Genomic DNA, 13,851 nt, shown 5'->3' on the forward strand with positions numbered 1-13,851 from the left:
ACTTCGCTATGATTATTATATCTTATCATAAAACATAGATATGAGATGCAGTATCTCGTTTTAAGAAGCATATAAACTCTATTGCTTCAATACGTAGACATCTGCAGACGCTATTTCCTAGCAAGGAAGTGTCGCATTTACATTCATTTGAAGTGTAGACGAGGAATACATGACACTTCGCAAATCATATTATACCTTACCATGAAACATAGAAATGAGATGCGATATCGCGTTTTAAGAAGCATTAGAAATCTATTGCTACGATACGTAGACAACTGCAAACGCTATTTCCGAGCGAGGAAGTGTCGCATTCACATTCATTTGATGTGTAGACGAGGAATACATAACACTTCTCAAATCAAATTATATCTTACCATGAAACATAGAAATGAGATGCGATATCGCGTTTTAAGAATCATAAAAACTCTATTGCTACGATACGTAGGCATCTGCAAACGCTATTTCCTTGCAAGGAAGTGTCGCATTTACATTCATTTGAATCGTAGGCGAGGAATGCATAGCACTTCGCAATGAATATTATATCTTATCATGAAACACAGATATGAGATGCAGTATCTCGTTTTGAGAAGGACTTGAACTCTATTGCTTCGATACGTAGACATTTGCAAACGCTATTTCCTTGCAAGGAAGCATCGCATTTACATTCATTTGAATCGTAGGCGAGGAATGCATAGCACTTCGCAATGAATATTATATCTTATCATGAAACATAGATATGAGATGCAGTATCTCGTTTTAAGAAGCATTTGAACTCTATTGCTTCGATACGTAGACATCTGCAAACGCAATTTCCTTACAAGGAAGTGTCGCATTTACATTAATTTGAAGTGTAGACGAGGAATACATAACACTTCGCAAATCATATTACATCTTACCATGAAACATAGAAATGAGATGCGATATCGCGTTTTGAGAAGCATTAAACTCTATTGCTACGATACCTAGACATCTGCAAACGCTATTTCCTTGCAAGGAAGTGTCGCATTTACATTCATTTGAAGTGTAGACGAGGAATACATAACACTTCGCAAATCATGTTATATCTTACCATGAAACATAGAAATGAGATGCGATATCGCGTTTTAAGAATCATATGACCTCTATTGCTACGATACGTACACATCTGCAAACGCTACTTCCTTGCAAGGAAGTGTCGCATTTACATTCATTTGAACCGTAGACGAGGAAAAGCATAACACTTCGCAATGAATATTATATCTTATCATGAAGCATAGATATGAGATGCAATATCTCGTTTTAAGAAGCATTTGAACACTGTTTCTTCGATACGTAGACATCTGCAAACGCTATTTCCTTGCAAGGAAGTGTCGGATTTACTTTCATTTGAATCGTAGACGAGGAATGCATAACACTTCGCAATGAATATTATATCTTATCATGAAACATAGATATGAGATGCAGTATCTCGCTTTAAGAAGCATTTGAACACTATTGCTTCGATACGTAGACATCTGCAAACGCAATTTCCTTACAAGGAAGTGTCGCATTTACATTAATTTGAAGTGTAGACGAGGAATACATAACACTTCGCAAATCATATTACATCTTACCCTGAAACATAGAAATGAGATGCGATATCGCGTTTTAAGAAGCATTAAAACTCTATTGCTACGATACCTAGACATCTGCAGACGCTATTTCCTAGCAAGGAAGTGTCGCATTTACATTCATTTGAAGTGTAGACGAGGAATACATAACACTTCGCAAATCATATAACATCTTACCATGAAACATAGAAATGAGATGCGATATCGCGTTTTAAGAAGCATGAGAAATCCATTGCAACGGTACGTGGACATCTGCAAACGCTATTTCCTTGCAAGGAAGTTTCGCATTTACATTCATTTGAAGTGTAGACGAGGAATACATAACACTTCGCAAATCACATTATACCTTACCATGAAACTTAGAAATGGGATGCGATATCGCGTTTTAAGAAGAATTAGAACACTATTGCTACGATAGGTAGACATCTGCAGACGCTATTTCCTAGCAAGGAAGTGTCGCATTTACATTAATTTGAAGTGTAGACGAGGAATACATAACACTTCGCAAATCATATTACATCTTACCATGAAACATAGAAATGAGATGCGATATCGCGTTTTAAGAAGCATTAGAAATCTATTGCTACGATACGTAGACATCTGCAAACGCTATTTCCTTGCAAGGAAGTGTCGCATTTACATTCATTTGAATCGTAGTCGAGGAATGCATAACACTTCGCTATGAATATTATATCTTATCATAAAACATAGATATGAGATGCAGTATCTCGTTTTAAGAAGCATTTAAACTCTATTGCTTCGATACGTAGACATCTGCAGACGCTATTTCCTAGCAAGGAAGTGTCGCATTTACATTCATTTGAAGTGTAGACGAGGAATACATGACACTTCGCAAATAATATTATATCTTACCATGAAACATAGAAATGAGATGCGATATCGCGTTTTAAAAAGCATTAGAAATCTATTGCTACGATACGTAGACATCTGCAAACACTATTTCCTAGCGAGGAAGTGTCGCATTTACATTCATTTGAAATGTAGACGAGGAATACATAACACTTCGCAAATCATATTACATCTTACCATGAAACATAGAAATGAGATGCGATATCGCGTTTTAAGAAGCATTAGAACACTATTGCTACGATACCTAGACATCTGCAGACGCTATTTCCTGGCAAGGAAGTGTCGCAATTACATTCATTTGAAGTCTAGACGAGGAATACATAATAATTCGCAATGAATATTATATCTTATCATGAAACATAGATATGAGATGCAATATCTCGTTTTAAGTAGCATTTGAACTCTATTGCTTCGATACGTAGACATCTGCAAACGCTATTTCCTTGCAAGGAAGTGTCGCATTTACTTTCATTTGAATCGTAGACGAGGAATGCATAACACTTCGCAATGAATATTATATCTTATCATGAAACATAGATATGAGATGCAGTATCTCGTTTTAAGAAGCATTTGAACTCTATTGCTTCGATACGTAGACATCTGCAAACGCAATTTCCTTACAAGGAAGTGTCGCATTTACATTAATTTGAAGTGTAGACGAGGAATACATAACACTTCGCAAATCATATTACATCTTACCATGAAACATAGAAATGAGATGCGATATCGCGTTTTAAGAAGCATTAAAACTCTATTGCTACGATACCTAGACATCTGCAGACGCTATTTCCTAGCAAGGAAGTGTCGCATTTACATTCATTTGAAGTGTAGACGAGGAATACGTAACACTTCGCAAATCATATTACATCTTACCATGAAACATAGAAATGAGATGCGATATCGCGTTTTAAGAATCATTAGAAATCTATTGCTACGATACGTAGACATCTGCAAACGCTATTTCCTTACAAGGAAGTGTCGCATTTACATTCATTTGAATCGTAGTCGAGGAATGCATAACACTTCGCTATGAATATTATATCTTATCATAAAACATAGATATGAGATGCAGTATCTCGTTTTAAGAAGCATTTAAACACTATTGCTTCGATACGTAGACATCTGCAGACGCTATTTCCTAGCAAGGTAGTGTCGCATTTACATTCATTTGAAGTGTAGACGAGGAATACATGACACTTCGCAAATCATATTATATCTTACCATGAAACATAGAAATGAGATGCGATATCGCGTTTTGAGAAGCATTAAACTCTATTGCTACGATACCTAGACATCTGCAAACGCTATTTCCTTGCAAGGAAGTGTCGCATTTACATTCATTTGAAGTGTAGACGAGGAATACATAACACTTCGCAAATCATGTTATATCTTACCATGAAACATAGAAATGAGATGCGATATCGCGTTTTAAGAATCATATGACCTCTATTGCTACGATACGTACACATCTGCAAACGCTACTTCCTTGCAAGGAAGTGTCGCATTTACATTCATTTGAACCGTAGACGAGGAAAAGCATAACACTTCGCAATGAATATTATATCTTATCATGAAGCATAGATATGAGATGCAATATCTCGTTTTAAGAAGCATTTGAACACTGTTTCTTCGATACGTAGACATCTGCAAACGCTATTTCCTTGCAAGGAAGTGTCGGATTTACTTTCATTTGAATCGTAGACGAGGAATGCATAACACTTCGCAATGAATATTATATCTTATCATGAAACATAGATATGAGATGCAGTATCTCGCTTTAAGAAGCATTTGAACACTATTGCTTCGATACGTAGACATCTGCAAACGCAATTTCCTTACAAGGAAGTGTCGCATTTACATTAATTTGAAGTGTAGACGAGGAATACATAACACTTCGCAAATCATATTACATCTTACCCTGAAACATAGAAATGAGATGCGATATCGCGTTTTAAGAAGCATTAAAACTCTATTGCTACGATACCTAGACATCTGCAGACGCTATTTCCTAGCAAGGAAGTGTCGCATTTACATTCATTTGAAGTGTAGACGAGGAATACATAACACTTCGCAAATCATATAACATCTTACCATGAAACATAGAAATGAGATGCGATATCGCGTTTTAAGAAGCATGAGAAATCCATTGCAACGGTACGTGGACATCTGCAAACGCTATTTCCTTGCAAGGAAGTTTCGCATTTACATTCATTTGAAGTGTAGACGAGGAATACATAACACTTCGCAAATCACATTATACCTTACCATGAAACTTAGAAATGGGATGCGATATCGCGTTTTAAGAAGAATTAGAACACTATTGCTACGATAGGTAGACATCTGCAGACGCTATTTCCTAGCAAGGAAGTGTCGCATTTACATTAATTTGAAGTGTAGACGAGGAATACATAACACTTCGCAAATCATATTACATCTTACCATGAAACATAGAAATGAGATGCGATATCGCGTTTTAAGAAGCATTAGAAATCTATTGCTACGATACGTAGACATCTGCAAACGCTATTTCCTTGCAAGGAAGTGTCGCATTTACATTCATTTGAATCGTAGTCGAGGAATGCATAACACTTCGCTATGAATATTATATCTTATCATAAAACATAGATATGAGATGCAGTATCTCGTTTTAAGAAGCATTTAAACTCTATTGCTTCGATACGTAGACATCTGCAGACGCTATTTCCTAGCAAGGAAGTGTCGCATTTACATTCATTTGAAGTGTAGACGAGGAATACATGACACTTCGCAAATAATATTATATCTTACCATGAAACATAGAAATGAGATGCGATATCGCGTTTTAAAAAGCATTAGAAATCTATTGCTACGATACGTAGACATCTGCAAACACTATTTCCTAGCGAGGAAGTGTCGCATTTACATTCATTTGAAATGTAGACGAGGAATACATAACACTTCGCAAATCATATTACATCTTACCATGAAACATAGAAATGAGATGCGATATCGCGTTTTAAGAAGCATTAGAACACTATTGCTACGATACCTAGACATCTGCAGACGCTATTTCCTGGCAAGGAAGTGTCGCAATTACATTCATTTGAAGTCTAGACGAGGAATACATAATAATTCGCAATGAATATTATATCTTATCATGAAACATAGATATGAGATGCAATATCTCGTTTTAAGTAGCATTTGAACTCTATTGCTTCGATACGTAGACATCTGCAAACGCTATTTCCTTGCAAGGAAGTGTCGCATTTACTTTCATTTGAATCGTAGACGAGGAATGCATAACACTTCGCAATGAATATTATATCTTATCATGAAACATAGATATGAGATGCAGTATCTCGTTTTAAGAAGCATTTGAACTCTATTGCTTCGATACGTAGACATCTGCAAACGCAATTTCCTTACAAGGAAGTGTCGCATTTACATTAATTTGAAGTGTAGACGAGGAATACATAACACTTCGCAAATCATATTACATCTTACCATGAAACATAGAAATGAGATGCGATATCGCGTTTTAAGAAGCATTAAAACTCTATTGCTACGATACCTAGACATCTGCAGACGCTATTTCCTAGCAAGGAAGTGTCGCATTTACATTCATTTGAAGTGTAGACGAGGAATACGTAACACTTCGCAAATCATATTACATCTTACCATGAAACATAGAAATGAGATGCGATATCGCGTTTTAAGAATCATTAGAAATCTATTGCTACGATACGTAGACATCTGCAAACGCTATTTCCTTACAAGGAAGTGTCGCATTTACATTCATTTGAATCGTAGTCGAGGAATGCATAACACTTCGCTATGAATATTATATCTTATCATAAAACATAGATATGAGATGCAGTATCTCGTTTTAAGAAGCATTTAAACACTATTGCTTCGATACGTAGACATCTGCAGACGCTATTTCCTAGCAAGGTAGTGTCGCATTTACATTCATTTGAAGTGTAGACGAGGAATACATGACACTTCGCAAATCATATTATATCTTACCATGAAACATAGAAATGAAATGCGATATCGCGTTTTAAGAAGCATTAGAAATCTATTGCTACGATACGTAGACATCTGCAAACGCTATTTCCTTGCAAGGAAGTGTCGCATTTACATTCATTTGAATCGTAGTCGAGGAATGCATAACACTTCGCTATGAATATTATATCTTATCATAAAACATAGATATGAGATGCAGTATCTCGTTTTAAAAAGCATTTAAACTCTATTGCTTCGATACGTAGACGTCTGCAGACGCTATTTCCTAGCAAGGAAGTGTCGCATTTACATTCATTTGAAGTGTAGACGAGGAATACATGACACTTCGCAAATCATATTACATCTTACCATGAAACATAGAAATGAGATGCGATATCGCGTTTTAAGAAGCATTAGAACACTATTGCTACGATACCTAGACATCTGCAGACGCTATTTCCTGGCAAGGAAGTGTCGCATTTACATTCATTTGAAGTCTAGACGAGGAATACATAATAATTCGCAATGAATATTATATCTTATCATGAAACATAGATGTGAGATGCAATATCTCGTTTTAAGAAGCATTTGAACTCTATTGCTTCGATACGTAGACATCTGCAAACGCTATTTCCTTGCAAGGAAGTGTCGCATTTACATTCATTTGAAGTGTAGACGAGGAATACATAACACTTCGCAAATCATATTATATCTTACCATAAAACATAGAAATGAGATGCGATATCGCGTTTTAAGAAGCATCAGAAATCCATTGCTACGATACGTAGACATCTGCAAACGCTATTTCCTTGCAAGGAAGTGTCGCATTTACATTCATTTGAAGTGTAGACGAGGAATACATAACACTTCGCAATGAATATTATATCTTATCATGAAACATAGATATGAGATGCAATATCTCGTTTTAAGAAGCATTTGAACTCTATTGCTTCGATACGTAGACATCTGCAAACGCTATTTCCTTGCAAGGAAGTGTCGCATTTACATTCATTTGAAGTCTAGACGAGGAATACATAATAATTCGCAATGAATATTATATCTTATCATGAAACATAGATATGAGATGCAATATCTCGTTTTAAGAAGCATTTGAACTCTATTGCTTCGATACGTAGACATCTGCAAACGCTATTTCCTTGCAAGGAAGTGTCGCATTTACTTTCATTTGAATCGTAGACGAGGAATGCATAACACTTCGCAATGAATATTATATCTTATCATGAAATATAGATATGAGATGCAGTATCTCGTTTTAAGAAGCATTTGAACTCTATTGCTTCGATACGTAGACATCTGCAAACGCAATTTCCTTACAAGGAAGTGTCGCATTTACATTAATTTGAAGTGTAGACGTGGAATACATAACACTTCGCAAATCATATTACATCTTACCATGAAACATAGAAATGAGATGCGATATCGCGTTTTAAGAAGCATTAAAACTCTATTGCTACGATACCTAGACATCTGCAGACGCTATTTCCTAGCAAGGAAGTGTCGCATTTACATTCATTTGAAGTGTAGACGAGGAATACATAACACTTCGCAAATCATATTACATCTTACCATGAAACATAGAAATGAGATGCGATATCGCGTTTTAAGAAGCATTAGAAATCTATTGCTACGATACGTAGACATCTGCAAACGCTATTTCCTTACAAGGAAGTGTCGCATTTACATTCATTTGAATCGTAGTCGAGGAATGCATAACACTTCGCCATGAATATTATATCTTATCATAAAACATAGATATGAGATGCAGTATCTCGTTTTAAGAAGCATTTAAACTCTATTGCTTCGATACGTAGACATCTGCAGACGCTATTTCCTAGCAAGGTAGTGTCGCATTTACATTCATTTGAAGTGTAGACGAGGAATACATGACACTTCGCAAATCATATTATATCTTACCATGAAACATAGAAATGAGATGCGATATCGCATTTTAAGAAGCATTAGAAATCTATTGCTACGATACGTAGACATCTGCAGACGCTATTTCCTGGCAAGGAAGTGTCGCATTTACATTCATTTGAAGTCTAGACGAGGAATACATAATAATTCGCAATGAATATTATATCTTATCATGAAACATAGATATGAGATGCAATATCTCGTTTTAAGAAGCATTTGAAATCTATTGCTTCGATACGTAGACATCTGCAAACGCTATTTCCTTGCAAGGAAGTGTCGCATTTACATTCATTTGAAGTGTAGACGAGGAATACATAACACTTCGCAAATCATATTATATCTTACCATAAAACATAGAAATGAGATGCGATATCGCGTTTTAAGAAGCATCAGAAATCCATTGCTACGATACGTAGACATCTGCAAACGCTATTTCCTTGCAAGGAAGTGTCGCATTTACATTCATTTGAAGTGTAGACGAGGAATACATAACACTTCGCAAATCATATTATACCTTACCATGAAACATAGGAATGAGATGCGATATCGCGTTTTAAGAAGAATTAGAACACTATTGCTACGATAGGTAGACATTTGCAAACGCTATTTCCTTGCAAGGAAGTGTCGCATTTACATTCATTTGAACCGTAGACGAGGAAAAGCATAACACTTCGCAATGAATATTATATCTTATCATGAAACATAGATATGAGATGCAGTATCGCGTATTAAGAAGCATTAAAACTCTATTGCTACGATACCTAGACATCTGCAGACGCTATTTCCTAGCAAGGAAGTGTCGCATTTACATTCATTTGAAGTGTAGACGAGGAATACATAACACTTCGCAAATCATATTACATCTTACCATGAAACATAGAAATGAGATGCGATATCGCTTTTTAAGAAGCATTAGAAATCTATTGCTACGATACGTAGACATCTGCAAACGCTATTTCCTTGCAAGGAAGTGTCGCATTTACATTCATTTGAATCGTAGTCGAGGAATGCATAACACTTCGCTATGATTATTATATCTTATCATAAAACATAGATATGAGATGCAGTATCTCGTTTTAAGAAGCATATAAACTCTATTGCTTCAATACGTAGACATCTGCAGACGCTATTTCCTAGCAAGGAAGTGTCGCATTTACATTCATTTGAAGTGTAGACGAGGAATACATGACACTTCGCAAATCATATTATACCTTACCATGAAACATAGAAATGAGATGCGATATCGCGTTTTAAGAAGAATTAGAACACTATTGCTACGATAGGTAGACATTTGCAAACGCTATTTCCTTGCAAGGAAGTGTCGCATTTACATTCATTTGAACCGTAGACGAGGAAAAGCATAACACTTCGCAATGAATATTATATCTTATCATGAAACATAGATATGAGATGCAATATCTCGTTTTAAGAAGCATTTGAACTCTATTGCTTCGATACGTAGACATCTGCAAACGCTATTTCCTTGCAAGGAAGTGTCGCATTTACATTCATTTGAAGCGTAGACGTGGAATACATAACACTTCGCAAATTACATTATATCTTACCATAAAACATAGAAATGAGATGCGATATCGCGTTTTAAGAAGCATGAGAAATCCATTGCAACGATACGTAGACATCTGCAAACGCTATTTCCTTGCAAGGAAGTGTCGCATTTACATTCATTTGAAGTGTAGACGAGGAATACATAACACTTCGCAAATCACATTATACCTTACCATGAAACATAGAAATGGGATGCGATATCGCGTTTTAAGAAGAATTAGAACACTATTGCTACGATAGGTAGACATCTGCAGACGCTATTTCCTAGCAAGGAAGTGTCGCATTTACATTCATTTGAAGTGTAGACGAGGAATACATGACACTTCGCAAATCATATTATACCTTACCATGAAACATAGAAATGAGATGCGATATCGCGTTTTAAGAAGAATTAGAACACTATTGCTACGATAGGTAGACATTTGCAAACGCTATTTCCTTGCAAGGAAGTGTCGCATTTACATTCATTTGAACCGTAGACGAGGAAAAGCATAACACTTCGCAATGAATATTATATCTTATCATGAAACATAGATATGAGATGCAATATCTCGTTTTAAGAAGCATTTGAACTCTATTGCTTCGATACGTAGACATCTGCAAACGCTATTTCCTTGCAAGGAAGTGTCGGATTTACTTTCATTTGAATCGTAGACGAGGAATGCATAACACTTCGCAATGAATATTATATCTTATCATGAAACATAGATATGAGATGCAGTATCTCGTTTTAAGAAGCATTTGAACTCTATTGCTTCGATACGTAGACATCTGCAAACGCAATTTCCTTACAAGGAAGTGTCGCATTTACATTAATTTGAAGTGTAGACGAGGAATACATAACACTTCACAAATCATATTACATCCTACCATGAAACATAGAAATGAGATGCAATATCGCGTATTAAGAAGCATTAAAACTCTATTGCTACGATACCTAGACATCTGCAGACGCTATTTCCTAGCAAGGAAGTGTCGCATTTACATTCATTTGAAGTGTAGACGAGGAATACATAACACTTCGCAAATCATATTACATCTTACCATGAAACATAGAAATGAGATGCGATATCGCGTTTTAAGAAGCATTAGAAATCTATTGCTACGATACGTAGACATCTGCAAACGCTATTTCCTTGCAAGGAAGTGTCGCATTTACATTCATTTGAATCGTAGTCGAGGAATGCATAACACTTCGCTATGAATATTATATCTTATCATAAAACATAGATATGAGATGCAGTATCTCGTTTTAAGAAGCATTTAAACTCTATTGCTTCGATACGTAGACATCTGCAGACGCTATTTCCTTGCAAGGAAGTGTCGCATTTACATTCATTTGAAGTGTAGACGAGGAATACATAACACTTCGCAAATCATATTACATCTTACCATGAAACATAGAAATGAGATGCGATATCGCGTTTTAAAAAGCATTAGAAATCTATTGCTACGATACGTAGACATCTGCAAACACTATTTCCTTGCAAGGAAGTGTCGCATTTACATTCATTTGAAGTGTAGACGAGGAATACATAACACTTCGCAAATCATATTACATCTTACCATGAAACATAGAAATGAGATGCGATATCGCGTTTTAAAAAGCATTAGAAATCTATTGCTACGATACGTAGACATCTGCAAACACTATTTCCTAGCGAGGAAGTGTCGCATTTACATTCATTTGAAATGTAGACGAGGAATACATAACACTTCGCAAATCATATTACATCTTACCATGAAACATAGAAATGAGATGCGATATCGCGTTTTAAGAAGCATTAGAACACTATTGCTACGATACCTAGACATCTGCAGACGCTATTTCCTGGCAAGGAAGTGTCGCAATTACATTCATTTGAAGTCTAGACGAGGAATACATAATAATTCGCAATGAATATTATATCTTATCATGAAACATAGATATGAGATGCAATATCTCGTTTTAAGAAGCATTTGAACTCTATTGCTTCGATACGTAGACATCTGCAAACGCTATTTCCTTGCAAGGAAGTGTCGCATTTACTTTCATTTGAATCGTAGACGAGGAATGCATAACACTTCGCAATGAATATTATATCTTATCATGAAACATAGATATGAGATGCAGTATCTCGTTTTAAGAAGCATTTGAACTCTATTGCTTCGATACGTAGACATCTGCAAACGCAATTTCCTTACAAGGAAGTGTCGCATTTACATTAATTTGAAGTGTAGACGAGGAATACATAACACTTCGCAAATCATATTACATCTTACCATGAAACATAGAAATGAGATGCGATATCGCGTTTTAAGAAGCATTAAAACTCTATTGCTACGATACCTAGACATCTGCAGACGCTATTTCCTAGCAAGGAAGTGTCGCATTTACATTCATTTGAAGTGTAGACGAGGAATACATAACACTTCACAAATCATATTACATCTTACCATGAAACATAGAAATGAGATGCGATATCGCGTTTTAAGAAGCATTAGAAATCTATTGCTACGATACGTACACATCTGCAAACGCTATTTCCTTACAAGAAGTGTCGCATTTACATTCATTTGAATCGTAGTCGAGGAATGCATAACACTTCGCTATGAATATTATATCTTATCATAAAACATAGATATGAGATGCAGTATCTCGTTTTAAGAAGCATTTAAACTCTATTGCTTCGATACGTAGACATCTGCAGACGCTATTTCCTAGCAAGGTAGTGTCGCATTTACATTCATTTGAAGTGTAGACGAGGAATACATGACACTTCGCAAATCATATTATATCTTACCATGAAACATAGAAATGAGATGCGATATCGCGTTTTAAGAAGCATTAGAAATCTATTGCTACGATACGTAGACATCTGCAAACGCTATTTCCTTGCAAGGAAGTGTCGCATTTACATTCATTTGAATCGTAGTCGAGGAATGCATAACACTTCGCTATGAATATTATATCTTATCATAAAACATAGATATGAGATGCAGTATCTCGTTTTAAAAAGCATTTAAACTCTATTGCTTCGATACGTAGACGTCTGCAGACGCTATTTCCTAGCAACGAAGTGTCGCATTTACATTCATTTGAAGTGTAGACGAGGAATACATGACACTTCGCAAATCATATTACATCTTACCATGAAACATAGAAATGAGATGCGATATCGCGTTTTAAGAAGCATTAGAACACTATTGCTACGATACCTAGACATCTCCAGACGCTATTTCCTGGCAAGGAAGTGTCGCATTTACATTCATTTGAAGCGTAGACGAGGAAAAGCATAACACTTCGCAATGAATATTATATCTTATCATGAAACATAGATATGAGATGCAATATCTCGTTTTAAGAAGCATTTGAACTCTATTGCTTCGATACGTAGACATCTGCAAACGCTATTTCCTTGCAAGGAAGTGTCGGATTTACTTTCATTTGAATCGTAGACGAGGAATGCATAACACTTCGCAATGAATATTATATCTTATCATGAAACATAGATATGAGATGCAGTATCTCGTTTTAAGAAGCATTTGAACTCTATTGCTTCGATACGTAGACATCTGCAAACGCAATTTCCTTACAAGGAAGTGTCGCATTTACATTAATTTGAAGTGTAGACGAGGAATACATAACACTTCGCAAATCATATTACATCCTACCATGAAACATAGAAATGAGATGCAATATCGCGTATTAAGAAGCATTAAAACTCTATTGCTACGATACCTAGACATCTGCAGACGCTATTTCCTAGCAAGGAAGTGTCGCATTTACATTCATTTGAAGTGTAGACGAGGAATACATAACACTTCGCAAATCATATTACATCTTACCATGAAACATAGAAATGAGATGCGATATCGCGTTTTAAGAAGCATTAGAACACTATTGCTACGATACCTAGACATC

This window comes from Xylocopa sonorina, unplaced genomic scaffold (assembly GCF_050948175.1).
Source record: "Xylocopa sonorina isolate GNS202 unplaced genomic scaffold, iyXylSono1_principal scaffold0125, whole genome shotgun sequence".
Lineage (NCBI taxonomy): Eukaryota > Metazoa > Arthropoda > Insecta > Hymenoptera > Apidae > Xylocopa > Xylocopa sonorina.